Below are 19,516 nucleotides of genomic sequence, written 5' to 3'. Positions count from 1 at the left end.
TCTAACATTTATTTGATTTATTTATTTACAGTATCTTGTTTCCTATTTATTTTGAAAACATAGGGGATATAATGTACTGTACTTTATTATATCGAAAGATAAAGTTTTAAAACATAGAGGATATACTTTATTAAATCCAAATATACATTTAACTTATCTAAAATTTCAAGTTTCTGCTTGAGGTCTAGCGTAACGTGTATCCTTTTAGAAGACATGATTCCGAACTGTAAAGAATGCTACAATTTCGAATACGTACAGTATATAAAGCATTGATTAACTAAGCATTGTTGTGCATGCGCATGATAATTCATTGTGTATGTGTTTTTCGTTGGATGTGCGCCGGATTACTGAGGGCCGAATTAGCGAGAGTTCAGTGTATTTATATATATGTGGAGTATAAACATGTGGATTTCAGGTTACAAGAGAAGCCAAGCTATCTCAATATTGATAAGAGATTTTAAACTGCAAATAATTCCACAATAAATAAATAATGGCCGTGTTATATCGAAAAGTCTAAAGCTACTACTGTTACGGGATAATGTAAATGGATATTTTTTGTAATAAGTATTTAAAGAGAAGCTCCGGTAGCTCGGTGGCAGAGCAGTCACCTCTGACGCGTAGGGTCAATGGTTAGTTTCCAAATCCCACCAAGTTGGTTTTGTAGGGGACAAACCCTGTGTCTGCAGACTTTCTCAAGGTTCTCTCTCTTTCCCTTCCACTTTGGTCACTCCACTACTATCATCCAGCTCATCATCATTTGCCTTAGTCTCGGAAAATAATCGTGGAGCATTGAACACACACTCACTGTCTCTCTCTCTGTCTACCCATTGCGAAACATACACTACGCTACTGGTAATCTGTGACAAAAGCTTAATTCTATTGCATGTCGACATATAAAACAAACCCTTTGAAATACAGAAACTGAATATTTTGTTTTCCCCTTTCATTAATTTTGTAATGTGTCCTAGGAAGAATTATCTCCTGATCATCATAAACCTATATTTCTTTGCATTTCTTATTTTAACCTTTTACAGGCCGAATTATGTTCCCGTTGTTATTTTTAGCTAATTCTTGCATATGTTGCTGTTTTGGATGTATTATTGAACATCCGTAAAAGAAAAAAAGCGACCGACGATTGGAAGGTAGTTTTTGAGTATGTTCCAAAATTAGAACGTTGGTCCCTTACAGTATATATTCACTTGTACTTTGAAAACTTCTAGTTTATTGATTTTGAATATACTTTTAGCTACTAATTGATAATAAATGTTACAAATATTGTTATAATTAATGTCAATCCTCGAATGTAAGTAGCTAATTCTATCAGTTACTACAGCATTTATATTTAAATGATATAATTTATTTTTTATGATACATATGGTTACAATATACATTTTAAAATATATTTTCTCGAGACAAAACGTTCAAATTTTAACAAATGGTTTAAATAAGATTTGATTGTTTACGTCAATTTTTAATGCAGTGTTCAATTACTCTTTTATTATTGACGTATGTTTATAACATAGTTTTGAATCATGTTTTATTGTTGACGTAACATAGTTCATAACTTATTTGTCTAGGATTTATACATACAAATTCACATATGCTATTCTGATTTTAGATATAAATTGTCAACTCTACATGAACAAGAACTATTTCATATTTTTTTTCTTTTTCTTCTAACAAGTTACTTCCTAAGACTAATATCATAAATGAGAGGAGAGTGATTACAAAAGGAAAATTTCGTCCAAAGCTTTTCCCGGAGGGAGAGTTCCTAGCATCGCTGCTACGTTCCCTCTTTGCACCGCCATACTTATTCTTTGTATAAGATAGGATGAAGCTCGGGTGTCTCCTGTGTTACAATATAATAACATATAAATTTCATTATACAGGAATACAATAATGGATTATATAGGATGCATGTTAAGTATACACACAAAATATACGCAAAATATTTGTATTAATACATGGGGTATAATAGCGTAAAACACAGCAGTTTCTCTTGTTGTGACCTATAAACATCCCCTCCAAACTTTACTCCACCTACTCATGGTATAGAGGAAAGCATCCTTCGTAGTCTCTTATCACACTCTTTGCAAAATTTAGTGGTATTCTTCTTGCCGAAACCACACTGCCCTTTAGCCCTGTCATCAAATAATGTTATCAAAAATCTTTAGTTCTTTCGAAAGGTGTTTTCTTGGTCCTGGCCGTGAGGGAATTTTTGGTTTCTGGTGGAGAAGATATAATGTCATCTCTTTTCCGAACGCCAGGTGTGTCATACTACTGGTATTGTCGATATGAACCTCTTCATAAAGCAACCAGCTTGCAAAAAAGCGATATGTAGAGAATATGAGAACAACTTCTACCACAACTTTTTACTTCTCAAACGCTGTCTGTATGCAGCAAGATGTATATCTAACAAACACACACCTCCCATTCTCTCGTTGTTTTTTGTAAGTACAGAGCATAGATCATCTTTTCTATTTTTGCCTTTGAAATTCCTCAAAATAGTACTAACTGGTGTGACTATTGGCAGTTGTGCCATGAGTATTTGCAGATAACCAAAATAAAAATGGTTTTCCAGTAATAGAAAGCAAGAAAATTTTAGTATCTTCGATACAACATATATAACGAGAAAACGTAACACGAATAAATACTTTATTTTGAAAAATAAAAAAATCTGACATATTTGTATCCTCCAGATTTATCTGCTATCCCAGTGGACACTTGGACAACTAGAATGTTCGTACCAGGCGTAAATAATAATAGAATATGAACGCCAAGTAATAGCAATAATATAAATAATGTTAGAGGTATAATCCTAAGTAAGACATTATACGTTACAGGCCAATGTTCCAAAATTGGAACATTGTAAAATAGCATGTAATTACGAACTACTATGTAAACTATATAGAGAACAAGTATTATCAGCCTTTTGAAAGGACTTTAAAGAACCATTATGCTACAAATTATAGAGTTTTGTACTAATAGGCTGTTGATAAATAGCTGTTGATAAATAAATAAATATATATATATATATATATATATATATATATATATATATATATATATATATATATATATATATATATATATATATATATATATATATGCAAAACGAGATAGGTACGAAAATTTAAAATTTTACCAAAATTTGAAGGGCATAAGAAAATTCACCAATGAAGAATTGTATTACATTTCTATTGATTTTGTTTATTTAGTATCTCTTCCTACCTATAAATCAAAGGTTCATACTCTTTAGATGATATTACTTACGTTTTACAAAATTAAAAACATGTTCCAATATTGGAACATTGGCCTTTTTAAATTTATTTCCTTTCTCTCAATTATAAGTTAGAAAAGGCAATAAAAACATAAATAATAGTACTTGTCAAATTTTAATTGGAAATGCAAAAGTTCCATCTAACGGTAGCAAAATGGTTCAGACCATCCATATGTAGACGTACTGTCCTATTTTAAGGTTCCATGTACAACGAAATTAACTGAAACTTACGAACTCTTTCTTAGGAGGTGAATTTCCTTTCATTGTTTCATAGGTGCAGATTCCCTTATGAGGGCTCAAGCCTTATGGGTATAAATACAGCATGCAGATTTATGCCATGCTGTATGTTACAATTGAACAAAAGACCAAAAAATCTGTGTTAGGTGGCCAATAACAGCAAGAAATGTACCTTAACTTGTTAAGGGAGAGGGAATCTGGTGGGCCCATGCAGGAGTACATTCGTTGTGAGCAGGCGTATTATCAAATGTAATGTACAAACACAATCGAAACAAAGACCCCATGTATCTCAGGTGAACACTCAAGCACGGAGTCACCGCGGTTCCCTGTAAAGTATAAAAGTAACCAAGAAAGTTCTGTCGCTTTTCCACCTACCACTTCGAACATCGATATGACACTTAAGACGTACCTGGAAGATCAAAAGTAATCCCCATTAGCATCAACGACCTTCTGCCAACATTATGTAAGGCCATGGATTCCATCGTGGTAGAACTTGGTGGGCCGTGAAGCGAAGAAGGTATCAACTGCATTTTGCACCTCTACTAAGGATTCTAACTAGCGTCTCTAAGATGATTGTCCAAGGAATGGAACGGGTGATAATCGAACGGTGCAATATCTGAGACTTATGGTGGATGCAATAGTGTTTCTTATCCAAGGCGTAGAATGATGTCCCGGGTCATCCTAACCACGTGAGGCTTAGCGTGTCCTGTAACAGGAGGACCACTCTGCCATTCAGAAGTGATGGCTCCAGAGTTTTGAGTTTCTATTGAACACAGCTGACAGTACACAGTTGCATTGAAACTCTGGCTAGCTTGTAACAGTTCCCGATACACGATTCTGCAAAGAGTCCACCAAACACACAGAAGAACCTCCTTCTGGTGCAGTGCTGGTTTGGGCTGTTTTGGAATCGGTTCATGAGATGCTAACCAATGATGACGGCGAGGTGGGACTTCGTACAGGACCCACTTCTCATCACATGTCAACATCTTTCCAGAAATGCCCCTTCCTCAGACGAGACAGCAAAGAAACACAGGTATCTGCTTGCGTTCAATTCTGGTCCGGAGTCAAATCATGTGTAACCCATTTATCCAACTTGTAGTGCTTCTCTGCCTAAAGTGCTGCCGAATGGTTTCACCACAAACACTGAATTGTTGTCCCAGTTCGTCACATCTCTGGCCACTGTTCTCCTAATTGCTGCCTGAAGATCTTCATTTTGCACGTGTGTTGATATCCGGTATGTGGTGCGTCTTCGAGTGTTTCGCCACCGTCCTTAAACTTATTGAACCACCTTGCACTGTCCGCGTAGTCACGACACCCTCACCAAAGGCCTAACATATCTTGTGACCGCTGCAGCGGCGTTTGACCTCAGTTTGAACTCGTACAGCATACACGCCCTTATGACGCTCTGTGTAGGTCCCATATTCACTCTGTCCTTACTCAAGTTTACGGCGTAAGTGAACCGCCACAATCAGGTAGTATGTTGAATATACCCACACCAGGGACTGACCTTCGCCTTATCTCCATTCGCATTCAACTCGCGGGACCAATGGAACACATACCTCCACAAAAGCGATAGAACTCTCTTAGTTATCTTTATATATCCGTTCAAATTAAGTCACGCAGACATTAGGCCACCATATTATAGCTTTTCTTTATTTGGAATATTTGTAGCGAATGTCTATGCTATTGTATTACTGCTACAAACAAACACTTTCTACACCATAAATTCTTATTCTCTTTAAAATATCCCTATGCTGTTACATCCTTACATTTTTCTACTATTTGGTGTACGTATTAGCAAACCATTGTTACTACTGTTTTTATCTTAATGCTGTAAGAATCGTATTATATAGAGCTTTACGTGTTTATTTACTTATTTAACAATCACCAGAGCCTTTGTATACTTTATATCTAACAATAATAACAGCAATGGAAAGGATTTGGGATGATATTGGCCAGGATCTGTTTAGTAGGTACCATCTCGGCATTTGCCTGGTAGGATTAAGGAAAACCCTCGAAAAACTCCAGTGAGGATGGTCGGCAGCGTGAATCGAACCCATGACCTCTACCACTTGAGTTACTTCGCTCAATGATACTTTCTCCACAAGGGAAGTGCTTTCTTGGCCAGTAAGGTGTTTTGAACAGAATAAAGTTGTTGCGAACAGAGGCAGACATATAGTTAGGCTCCGTAAGGGCATCATAAACAAGAAAAGTGCTCGAAAATTTTTCTTCTGACCTAGGCATCGGTTCTCAAACCTAGGCACTATAATAATACAATTTCATATGTGGGTATAATTTTAATTTGGATTTAAATTATTTAGAAGCCAGGCTCGTATTTCAGATTGTCTTCACTTCCTCTCGCCCGGGATTTTTCGAGCCTGAACAAGAGGAAAATTGACAGAAATTTATTATGTAGACCCCCTATTACATGTGTTATGTTACTTTAACTTTTAATTTTCAATAACCTCACACGAAATAGTGTTCTAAGTACACGAAAGTAAGTTTATTTATATTCTTTCTCTCGCCAGCTAAGAGGTGATTAATGTTTGGTGTATCTTGGTATATTTGCAAAAGATTATATCGTGAAAATATCCTTTTTTATGTTTTCCGAGAACCAGAAGGGAAAAATCATAAGAGCAAACATTTGAAAAATTCAACATTTTATCAAGTTTCGTTCTTGTACATTGAATTCCCTTATATAAGTTATGTAGATCCTCGTTATGAAGTTTCCGTCATTCCTCATTTCCGTTCCTCTTGGGTTCGATTATTCATCTGAGGATCTTTGTCAAATACTTTCAGTGTATGTGGTCTTACAATTCACATTTCTTTAATATAGATACGTATTCTTCGCCCAAGTCAAAATAAATAGAGAAAGAAGGAAAGGAGTAATTTCAACCTTTATATTAAAATTGTTGTTTGCAACGGACCTAAGTGCTGTCAGGCAATTTAGTAGAGAGTTTGGTTATCTGCATCGTAAAAGAATAAAAAAATCATATCCTACGTGTTTCAGGAAGTGATTCAACTAAAATTTTTATCTGACCCTTGGTGCTTTCCGTTGAAAAACCCAAAGTCTATTTTGAAACATATAGAGAGAGGAAGTTAGGGTATTATGGAATACCTCATTATCTCGCCTATGATGTGTTGCTTCCAAGCGGAGAGCAAAGAAACTACTACCTTACTTTCCCATGATGCTCTGCAGTCAGTCTCCTTGTGATTGTGACATTCGTTGTGGTGGTAGACGTGAAAATCTGATTTCGTATTCGTAAACAGTTTTACAGGTAAATGTTTTACAATCTGTATTTTCCTATTGAAATGTAATAGAACAACAATTCTTTGTTTACTATAACCAGGCCCGTGCTGGCCCACCGGGACACCGGGACGTGTCCCGGTGAGCCCTCCGAAACATCACAGTGTAAATAAAGGTACCAAATTTCACAAAATTAAATCCCCACGTTAAGCGGGTTTGCATATCCAGGCTCCTAACTATGAAAATATTTACGCTCACTCCAACCTCAATCATTTCACGAATTCAACCTGTTTTACGTATGTTATTAGGACATAATATCGATTGTGATTTATTCTAAAAACACTTTTATACATTGCAAGAGCTGTAACGTCCAAATATTTACTGAGAACTCATAGTCGTATCGGAATAAACAAAAGCGAGTATGGAACAGTAAACTGCTTTCACAAGAGGCAAAAGAACATGTGCAAAGGCTTATAAAACGGTCGTGTGGTTTGGGTCGATACACTATCAATCACATGTTTGTGTGTTCAAACCCGGTAGTAAGTTGTTTCTTTTTAAGTGTCTTCCAATTTTCATCCGGAGGCTGAAAATATTTCTTTGAGTAACTCATTGAAAACTTCTTTTGTTTCAAATTCGATTAGAACGGAACATTGTATTAATTGCGAATCTTAAATCCATAGCTAAAAAAAAAAAAAAATGAAGTATACTCACTACTCCATTATCCTCTGATTTGTAACGAAAAACTATTTATAAACAGTGGTGACTTCAGAAAATTATCCTCGGGGGGAATTTTAATATGCGGGTGGAGGGCAAACATTGGTAGTCCACATTCAGCACGATCGAAAATATGGTCCTGAAGGCGGAAATTTCTTAGCTCGAAAGGGGTCTCAAATTCTCCGTCAAATCACGTCCTGAAAGTATCATTGCTTAAAAGCTTTTCGTAGCAAATATAATATTACACTTGTTTCTCGTTCTACATTTAGAATTGGTAGGTAAAATCATAACTTACAGAGGATTATAATAAAAGCATAAAAATTACAATACCAATTATGTATAAATTATCCTGTAAGTTACCAACTTTGGGTCAGATTAAAACTCAAATATTTGTTTTCGGATTACACTTAGAAGTAAGTCCTCTCTATATAATCCTGATTGGAAAGCCATGTATAACTCTAAATAATTAATCAATATTTACACAAATATTTTTTTTTATTTTACTATTTTTACTATTCAATATTATATATACTTCATTTCCAAAATTAAAATCTCGAAAATGTATATTGTACGAGTGCAGATTCGGAAATAAATGATTATTTATCATATATATTGATCTCTATTCGAAATTCTATTTAATCGAATCCGACAAGAACACAGACAGAAACATTGAGAACAGGTGAAGAAAAGAGAGAAAAAGGTGCTGTACCCGGCGGAGACTCGAACTTAGTTCGAAGGGTGCTTTATAAGCAGAACGCCTTAGACCACTCGGCTATGGTAACAACTAGTAATTGTAGCAAAGGCTTCGAGTAGTAATTCCTATTACAGAATAACATTTTCTATTGCCTAAAATTTAAACCTAATTTACTTTGATATAATATATCTATTAATTTGTTTCATGAACACGTTTTCGTTACTTTGATGAATGATGTATGTTGGTGATATAGATTCTATTACACGTTCTTTCGTAAATATTATAGAAAGTATCAGGGTTATTTATGATCTTTCATGGAAATTGACTGGCGCATGCGCAGTACACATAGTTCAATTGGAAGGCGATGAAGGAAACGCTAACACACTGTTAGAATGTTTCCCTCACAAGCAGTAGTTCCCAACCGAGGGACGGCGGGACGCACTTCCTCCTCCTGGGGTGGTGTGAAGGGTTTACGACGTCCCTTCGTTGTGTTATATTTCTTGAATGATTATGCACAATATACAGTCACATCTTCGGCACATTTGGAAGTGATAAATCGTAGTATAAATAAATCGTCCTCCACACACAGTGATTGTTGCTTTTCCAAGATTATAAACTGGAACACTTTTTATTTCAATAGAATATAAAAGTTTCCATGGGAGGGGTTACAACCCCCTGGGTCTTTGATATGTCACCGCCTAAACTGTAACTTTCAAGTTAGAATCGAAAAATTGAGACATGTGACCTACTAAATATATTTTTAGTTCATTATACATTTTCATAAATAAAATATCCACAATTACAATGACAGTAAATGCTAAGTAATTATTGTAAATGTTTGTACTTTCATTTTCCCTCTTTCTTCTCAACTGAGCTTGAAAAATGTAAAAATGAGAGGTTAAGAATTTCAAATATTACGTATATTTTAGCGTATTACGAAATTATAATTAATAGAATCCGGCAGGATCACAAACAGAAACGTCAAGAAGAGGTAAAACCAAATTGTACTGTGGTGGGATTCGAACTACTCTTGAATGGTGCCTCGGAATCTCTAGCCGAATGCCTTAGTCCACTCGGCTAATGTTACAAGTTGAAAATATGATAAGCGTGTTTCGTGTTCAATCTTTTGTTACAGTATGAAATTTATTTTGTATTCTCTGAAGTTTAAGCCTATTTTGGCCTGATGTAATAGTCTGTTGAAATTGTTTTATGTTTACGGTATTCTTTACTTTGACGAATGATGTTGTTAATATAGGTTCTATTACGTATTTGTTCATAAATATTACAACAATTGTCAAGATTATTTATGATCTTTCATGAAAACTGACTGGTGCATGCGCAGTAGAAACAGAAAGATGCACTTTACCGACATTTGTCATACACGCCAGAACGCAAATTTCTAACAGGTTCTGAAAATGCCTCGCTCTAAAGGTTGTGGAGAACTGTCTGTTGCTCTGAGAGGAGAAATCATAGGCCGAGCAAAAATGGGACAAACTGTGCCTCAGATTGCTAGAGATCTGGAATGTGACAAGAAAACGGTCAAGAAATGGGTTCAGCGACATGAAGAAGGTGGTGAATGGTTCAGGTCTCGGTCAAGAAGTGGAAGGCCAAAAGTGACAACTGCAGCTCAAGATCAAGCTTTAGTTACAGAAGTAATGAATAGTGATGAGCGCAAGAGTCTTGGTCTTGCAGTTTTTGCAAGAGTCTTGCATGCAAGACCAAGACCAAGACCAAGACCAAGACCAGGAATCCCGATGCAAGACCAAGACCAAGACCAAGGGGTGCAAGACCAAGACCAAGACCAAGACCATACCTGCAAGATCAAGACCAAGACCAAGACTCTTGCGCAAGAGTCTTGCACAAGTATGGTACTACTTGATTTTTTATAGAATGTAAAAAGGAAGGGGAAAAATCATTACATCTTTCACGTGAACTTCTTGGCTCCAGTAAAAATACCGCCGGAGTGAATGTGTTCCCAGTAGTTTATGCAATCCACGTGAGTCGATCTGCTCCTGTAACATATAGCTACAGTATGTCGTTTTTTGAATCGGTTGTTCACGAGACGACCGACAGCATAATTCTATGAATTGTTACAAGCTATAATAACTTCCGTGTCTGATTTACTTTGGTCATCATTTGATCATTCACGACGGCCCATGATTGGATTTTGGGAAATCATACGAAGAATAGTTGTGTCCATAAGAAGTGGATAAGCAAAACTAAACTAGAGCATGTTATGTACACGGTAGCTCAGTGGCAGAGCGTTCACCTCTGGTACATGGGGCCCTGGTTCGATCGCAGCTTGCGCTATGTGAGCTTCTTTGGTGAACAAACACCCTGTGCGTGGGTTTTCCCGTTTCCTCGTACTTTCTTCATTCCACCATTTCTCATCATCACTGTTTCCCTTAGCCTCAGTGTAATAATTGTGGGACGTTAAAGTAGATATTTCATTTCATTTCAAAACATATTAATGGTGTTCTTCTTCCAAAACTAAAGAGAAATATAGTAATGAACATCGGTAATACCGTACACCATAGGTGTCGACTACATGGGTATGGCCTTGGCTCTGAGGTTCAAGCATCCGTTGGAAAATTTAATGTGTACTTATAAAATTAATATTGAAATAACATTTTCATGACATTGACAAAAACTTAGCGCATGTGACCGCAAGTTTGATTTCATAGGTGGATGCTTATACGTTGAATAATTGTTTATCAATATAACTTATAGCCCCCTTAGGTATACGGCATATCTAGGATTCAACGATATAACATTATACAACAATAAATAATCTATATTTACAACTGAGAGTGATTTCGTACTTATTTCAAATAACTTGAAGTTTGATGCCGTTATTATGTATTTCTAATGTAGGTCAAAAGTATTTATATAAATTGAGTTCACACAAAAAACATAGACAGTTGAGTCGCTTTCAGTTTTCACTCAAATTATTCTAAAATATTGGGGCCCCGGTGGTTCAGTGGTAGACCGTTCAGCTCTGGTGTTTGGGGTCCCGCGTTCGATCCCAGACCTCGCCAAGTGAACTTTGTGGTAGACAAACACCATGTGCGTGGGTTTCCTCGGGGTTCTCCCGTGTCCTCCCACTTTCTTAATTCCACCATTTTCATTCATTTTTCATCATCACTGTCTCCTTTAGCCTAGCTGGCATAATCATGGGACGTAAAACTCACAAATTTAATTTCATTTCATATTCTAAAATATTAAAAGGCTTAATTATTATTATTATTTAAATTTTTTCTCTCTTTCTTGGTCAATATTGCAAAACAACTGCCATTATTGGCAGGTCACTTGCTGCAGCTGAAAAGCTTCGATGACTGTGGTTCTCAGCTAGTCTCTTCGTCTTAACGTAGCGATTTTCTGTCTTAATATCTTTCTTCAACTACAATCTCCTTCGCCCCCTCCCTCTAACACGTCCCTCATAATACAGTTCCTCCTCAGTCAATGTCCTCCTCTTAATTACATCTAAAATTCTTCTTTTCTCCCCTACTGCTAATATTTCTAAAACCTTCGCATTCGTTTTCCGTTCAACTCAGCTGATTCTCTCCTTTTTTTCTCCATGCCCCCATTTCGAAAGCCTAATTGTTTCATCGTTTTCGCGTAATGCCCTTGTTTCTGCCCCATACAGTACATATTAGAATCAGTAAAACAAAATTTCAATATTTAATTGGGAGTTTGTTCAATACAAAGATGAGCTAATCGTGGTTGAAAAGAAAACAATCTGACGCCTTTAAAGTGTAAAAATAATTTTGCAATTTATGATATTTGTGCCGTCTTGGTTTTCTTTCATGCGTCTCACTGTCAGGGGGTAGCCTCCCCAGTTTGGGAACCAGTGGAGTATTGGATCTGTTAAAACATATAAAATATTACGAAATGTTGTGATTTATCTTATAAGTACGGAAGCTTGATCACCCATTGAAAAAAAAAGTAAAGATAATCGCCTATGTTGTATAGTATCATCACACTTACACGAAGGTAAAATATATTACATTTAGAAACATACATTGTATTTCCCTCACTATTGACGCAATGTAGGATTTATTATCCCTTATATCCAGAGTAAAATTTACTTATGAAAATCATAGATTTCTAAAAAGCAAAACTTGCAAGACTCTTGCAAGCAAGACCAAGACTGGGTGTGCAAGACCAAGACCAAGACCAAGACTAGGTGTGCAAGACCAAGACCAAGACCAAGACCGAATATTCCAGTGCAAGACCAAGACCAAGACCGCATGTGCAAGACCAAGACCAAGACCAAGACCACCCGGGTCTTGGTCTTGGTCTTGCATTTGCTCGTCACTAGTAATGAACAGACCTCTACGCCACACGTCAATCCTCTTGGACAAAGCCAGAGAATATAATTGTTCTCACGAAACAATAAGAAGAAGATTATTTGGGGCTGGTCTACACTGTTCAAGACCCGCTAGGAAGACTCTCCTGACTGAAACTCACAAGGCCAGACGAATGGAATAGGCACAGAATAACATAACCCAACCTCAGTCATATTGGGACTTAGTCATCTGGACCAACGAGAAGGTTTTCAAGTCTAACCAATAAGGCAGAGTTATATTGTATAGACCGCGCGGAACCAGGTATGCTGAACCAAATATTATCAGAACTTCTTGTTCAGGACGAATATCAGCACACTTTTGGGGATACATGACGGCTGCTGGTCCTGGAGATTTGGTTGCGGTGCCTGAGAGAATGAACAGCAGTGTTTACATTAATATCCTCGAAAATACGTTGTTACCGTCCTTAGAAAGAAACTTCCCCGAACAGGAAGAATATATATTTATGCATGACAACAGTGCTGTTCACACTTCCCGGCAAACACGAGAGTGGCTAAGTGAACATCCAGAGTTAATTTGTATTGAGTGGCCCCCTCTATCCCCAGATTTGAACCCAATTGAACATCTCTGGGCCTACATGGCGCCAGAATGGGAAGAGAGACGTGAGGACAGAGACCAAACGTTTCTTCAAAATCATGTTATGGAACTGTGGCAACATTTTCGTGACACACCGTCGTATTGCTCGAGACCTGTATCTGGTATCTCCTCCAGACTTCAAGAAGTTATTGACTCTGGAGGTGATTACACGAAGTACTAGTGTGTTATTTTTTGTGTAAACATTTATTTAAGTTTCATTTATTTATTATATTTTTTCAAGAGCAATACTTTCGTTCCTCATTCTTTTCCTTTGCTTGTTTACTTATTAGTTCGTTAAAACGTTAAGGAAGAGTAGTATATCTTCAAAAAGTATTTGTGAATTTACTTTGAACGTTTCTAAGAATACATTTACTTTTATTTCTTGCTCTATAGCATGCCCAATATTACTTTCATTTCAGTTAATTAATAACTTTATTTTACATCTCGGATAAAAGTATTATTGCCTTTTTAACGATGTTTTTCCTTTTGATTGTGTAATTTCTAGTTTCATTGAATTATCTCAATTCGAATGAATAAATCACATTTTGTTTATTGTCCCTTCCTTAGCTAGGTTCGAATTCGAGAACAATGTGGTGTAATTTACGTTCTTTATTCTTCATATTGTGCAGTAATGACAATTATTTTTCATGAGTCCAGTTGATCAGTGAGAACTTGGACAAACATTATCCTGGTGATTCTTTACGCAATGACAAGAGTAAAATTCATTTTCGCTGTTCTTTATACTTCACAGCGATGAAACATTCTAACAGTGTGTTAGCGTTTCCTTCATCGCCTTCCAATTGAACTGTCTGTGTACTGCGCATGCGCCAGTCAATTTCCATGAAAGATCATAAATAACCCTGATACTTTTTATAATATTTACGAAAGAGCGTGTAATAGAATCTATATCAACAATATACATCATTCATCAAAGTAACGAAAACGTGTTCATGAAACAGATTAATAGATATATTATATCAAAGTAAATTAGGTTTAAATTTTAGGCAATAGAAAACGTTATTCTGTAATAGGAATTACTACTCGAAGCCTTTGCTACAATTACTAGTTGTTACCATAGCCGAGTGGTCTAAGGCGTTCTGCTTATAAAGCACCCTTCGAACTAAGTTCGAGTCTCCACCGGGTACAGTACCTTTTTTTCTCTTTTTTTCACCTGTTCTCAGTGTTTCTGTCTGTGTTCTTGTCGGATTCGATTAAATAGAATTTCGAATAGAGATCAATATATATGATAAATAATCATTTATATCCGAATCTGCACTCGTACAATATACATTTTCGAGATTTTGATTTTGGAAATGAAGTATATATAATATTGAATAGTAAAAATAGTAAAATAAAAAATGTTTGTATAAATATTGATTAATTAATTAGTGTTAAACATGGCTTTCCAATCAGGATTATATAGAGAGGACTTACTTCTAAGTGCAATCCGAAAACAAATATTTGAGTTTTAATCTGACCAAAAGTTGGTAACTTACAGGATAATTTATACATGATTGGTATTGTAATGTTTATGCTTTTATTATAATCCTCTGTAAGTTATGATTTTACCTACCAATTCTAAATGTAGAACGAGAAACAAGTGTAATATTATATTTGCTACGAAAAGCTTTTAAGCAATGATACTTTCAGGACGTGATTTGACGGAGAATTTGAGACCCCTTTCGAGCTAAGAAATTTCCGCCTTCAGGACCATATATTCGATAGCTATGGATTTAAGATTCGCAATTCATACAATGTTCCGTTCTAATCGAACTTGAAACAAAAAAAGTTTTCAATGAGTTACTCAAAGAAATATTTTCAGCCTCCGGATGAAAATAGGAAGACACTTAAAAAGAAACAACTTACTACCGGGTTTGAACACACAAACATGTGATTGATAGTGTATCGACCCAAACCACTCGACCGTTTTGTATGCCTTTGCAGATGATCTTTTGCCTCTTGTGAAAGCAGTTTACTGTTCCATACTCGCTTTTGTTTATTCCGATACGACTATGAGTTCTCAGTAAATATTTGGACGTTACAGCTCTTGCAATGTATAAAAGTGTTTTTAGAATAAATCACAATCGATATTATGTCCTAATAACATACGTAAAACAGGTTGAATTCGTGAAATGATTGAGGTTGGAGTGAGCGTAAATGTTTTCATAGTTAGGAGCCTGGATATGCAAACCCGCTTAACGTGGGGATTTAATTTTGTGAAATTTGGTACAAGTTTTTAGTAATAAATTCTTATACTTTTATTGGTAAAAAACCCGTGAAAGGTACAGTGCACCCTTTACATTAGGCGCCCTTGCGAAACCACATCAAAGATGAAAGATTTTATTCAACCTTCTGTATACCACAGTTCTGTACGATAAATATTCAGTTACTATTGGTATAGTTCAGTTACTATTGGGAAAGAACCCGTGAAAGGTACAGTGCGCCCTTTACATAAGGCGCCCTACGAAACATCACATTATAGATAAGTGATTTTAGTTATCCTGTGTACCAGCTTTGTTTAATAAATTCAAATAGTGACTGTTAATAAAGAACATGTGAAGGATATCAGGCACCCCTTACATAAGATGCTCTTTGCGAAATATCACATTATATTTTTTAAAAAAATATTCTTCTGTATTTCAGTTTTATATTATAAATTCATACAGTTGCTATTGGCAGAGAACAGGTAAAGAGTATAATTACTTACAAAAATATTATGAAGTTATGTAGCTATGAAATGAAACAATGTGATACATCAAGATAGTTCGATGCATTCATGAAATACTACATTGACACTAGTCTCTAATTTACGATCTTTACGGCATCAAAACTTTCAGTCTTAATATGCATCCATATATCCAGCATATTGATTGTTCCTATGTGTTTTAAAGTAGTGTTCGGATAATCAGTACCTATTGTATTTCTAAAATATAGCCATGTTAATTTCTGTGAAATGTGGTCTTCCTGTCACCACGGCATAGCGCGCCATCAGGTTGTGGATCAAGGACAAGGCCTCTAGATTAGTGCTCTCAACGACCCGTGACCCGAATTGACTGACCCGACCCGATGACTCGACCCGACCCGATGACTCGACCCGACCCGACTGACCCGAACCGTGATCCGACCTGATTGACCCGACCCGACAACCCGACCCGATCTGACCCGACTGACCCGACCCGATAACCCGACCCGAGTTGACCCGATTGACCCGACACGACAACCTGACCCGAATAACCCGACCCGAGCTGACCCGATTGACCCGAACCGACAACCCGACCCGAATAACCCGACCCGACCTGACCCGACTGACCCGACCCGAGAACCCGACCCGAGTTGACCCGACAACCCGACCCGACCCGAGCTGACCCGATCCGAGTCGGGTCGGGTCGGGTCGGGTCAACCCGATCCGTTTGAGAGCACTATGACCACAACACTTCGTGAACACCAAAATGCACTTCCATTGGGGATTGAACCCGGACCACGTGTACCGAAGTCTTACACGTTAATCACTAGCTAGATGAAGCGGGGATTTGTATATGCATCTTAATGAACATTTGGCACTTTTGAGGTTTGGTTATTTCTTTTTATAACTGATACCAATGTCCGACGTGGGAGAAATTTATTTTTATTTTTATTTTATTTATTTATTCATTTATTTTTATTTTATTTTTTTCTTTAGTTCTATGTGACGAAATTTTTCTTCAAGGTCAGTGTTCTTACCTGCTGGGACGGCAGGGCGTCTTCTCGGAAGGCAGTAGCAAGAGTCTCTTGGCGGAGACAAAAGGAAATCGTTTAACTACAATGATAAGGGTTGAGGAAACAGGAGAACACCTGTGATTTTTTCCAACCCTTCAACTTTCATTCCAAAATAGGTTCTTATGATTCCGGGACCCGTAGCACTTTGATTTTTCTTTCTCGGTAATTAAAACGTATTTTACAGTATATATAGTTGCACGTAAGAAGATACATAATATGAATTTAAAAATACAGGTTGATATTTAATTATAAAGTACTAATTTTATTTCATCACTTTCAGCCCAACAAATGAAATTCAAACAATTCGCTCCCTAGGTCTTGGTCATCAATACTGCGTCTTATTCTTTGTCTTGCAGTCAAGTCTTGGTCCTGCATTTCGTAGTCTTGGTGATCTTTCATGCTATACAAGAGCCAAGAATGCTCACCTTATCGGTACAAATGAAGACCAAGTGTTATTTTGATTATGGTATTTCATACTATACGGAAAGCTAGAAAATACGCTCATCGCTACTTGGTGATCACCAAAACAAGGCCAAGAGCAAGATTACTATGCAATTCGTCTTGCATATCCAATCTTTATCTTGTTCTTGTATCGATGTCCTTGGGCTTGGTGAAATAAAATGAAATATTCACTTTAAGCAGGGGTGTAGCCAGCAGGTTCGTGTAGGAAGGGCCCGTCGTTTTTGAGGGGGGGCGGCTACAATGTACAAAGCAAAAAATGGGTTGCTGCTAGTGTTTTTCAGGCCTAAAAGAAAGGAAAATTTTGGTTTCCTTCTGGAAAACTAAAAACACTATTTTATCTTATTTATTATTATTATTATTATTATTATTATTATTATTATTATTATTATTATTATTATTATTATTATTATCCATAAATTATATTCAAGTTTTTATTATGCTTAATCAAGAACTACTGCCCGGGACCAAACGCTATACTTTTGTGCATAACTATAAAAATAACCAGAAAGTTCTGTCCCTTTTCGTGGAGGTCTGTGTTCAATTGGACCTCACACCGTGAGTTGAATGCGAGTGGAGATAAGGCGAACGTCAGTTGTTGGTGTGGGTATATCCAACATACTACCTGGTTGTGGCAATTCAGATACACAGTGAACTTGCGTAAAGACAGAGGGAACATGGGACATCCACAGAGCGTCATAAGAGCATGTATGCTGAACGAGTTCAAATGGAGGTCAAACGCCGCTGTAGCGGGACAGAAAATATGCCAGGTCTTTGTTGAGGGTGTCGTGACGACGCGGACAGTGCAGCGATGGTTTAACAAGTTTAAGGACGATGACCAAACACCAGAAAACACCACATGCCAGAAGACCAACACATGTACGTACAAAGAGGAACTGGGACTACAATTCAGTGTGTGGAGAAACCATTCGGCAGCACATCCATCAAGTTGGCAAGCACTACAAGTTGGGTCTCACATGTTTTGACTCCGGGCCAGAAGGCAACGCGGCAGTCGCATGGGTTTATTTACTGTTTCGGAGCCATTTCTGGACAGGGCGTTGACATGTGATAAAAAGTGGGTCCTATACGAAGCTCCACGGCGCCGCCATCATTGGTTACCATCCCATGAACCGATTTCAAAACAGCCGAAACCAGCACTATACCAGAAGAAGGTCCTTCTGTGTGTTTGGTGCATCGTGCATCGGGAACTGCTACCAGCTGGTCAGAGTGTCAATGCAACTGTGTAGTGTCAGCAGTTGAGCTGTGCTCAACAAAAACTCAAAACTCTGGAGCCATCACTTCCGAATTGCAAATAGGTCCTCGTTTACGGGACAACGCTAAGTCCCACGTGGCTAGGATGACTCAGGACACCATTCTCCGCCTTGGATGGGAAACAATATTGCAACCACTATATTCCCCGGGTATTGCACCGTCCGATTATTACCTGTTCCATTCTTTGGACAATCACCTTAGAGGCTGCCAATTCAAATCCCTAGTAAAAGTCCAAAATGCACCTGATACCTTCTTCGTTTCACGGCCCACCAACTTCTACCGCGATGAATTCCGTGGCCTTCAGGAACGTTTTCAGAAGGTCGTCGATGCTGATGGGGACTATTTTTGATCTTCCAGGTTAGATGACGTATCGATGTTCGAAGGTGGTGGGTGAAAAAGCAACAAAACTTTTCTTGGTTATCTTTTTATTTAAATTTAAGACCTTGTTTACAGAACCTATGTACACAAGATTGATTTTCTTTAAATTTCACTTAATTTCTTTATAGTTTCCTGACAAAAATATTTATTTATTATTCGTGACTAAAAAAAAACAATTATTTTATTACACTGAGTAGAAATAAAAGAGAGCGAATGAAATCCAAACTGAATAAAAACATTGTTTCTCACCAAATTTTCCATTCTCTGTCTTTTAAAATACTTGTTAAAGCATATAAAAATATAATGTACTTACAAATCAGTTTAGTACCTTTGTTTTATGGCTGTATTAATAATATCTTGTTAAAATGTTTGTCTTTAAACTGTCAAATATAAATCGCAGTAAATTGTGTAATCTGCTGTCACAAAAATGTATCCTATTTTTCGATCGGTATGGAAAAACAATATTTCTCCATACTATTTTACCGTATATTATTAATTGTCAATAACTTTGTTACTTTTAAATGAAGGAAGCGAGA

This window comes from Thermobia domestica, chromosome 16 (genome assembly GCF_964235325.1).
Source record: "Thermobia domestica chromosome 16, izTheDome1.hap1.1, whole genome shotgun sequence".
In the NCBI taxonomy this organism is placed as follows: Eukaryota; Metazoa; Arthropoda; class Insecta; order Zygentoma; family Lepismatidae; genus Thermobia; species Thermobia domestica.
The sequence above is the reverse complement of the archived record's forward strand: the minus strand, read 5'-3'. Positions refer to the sequence as shown.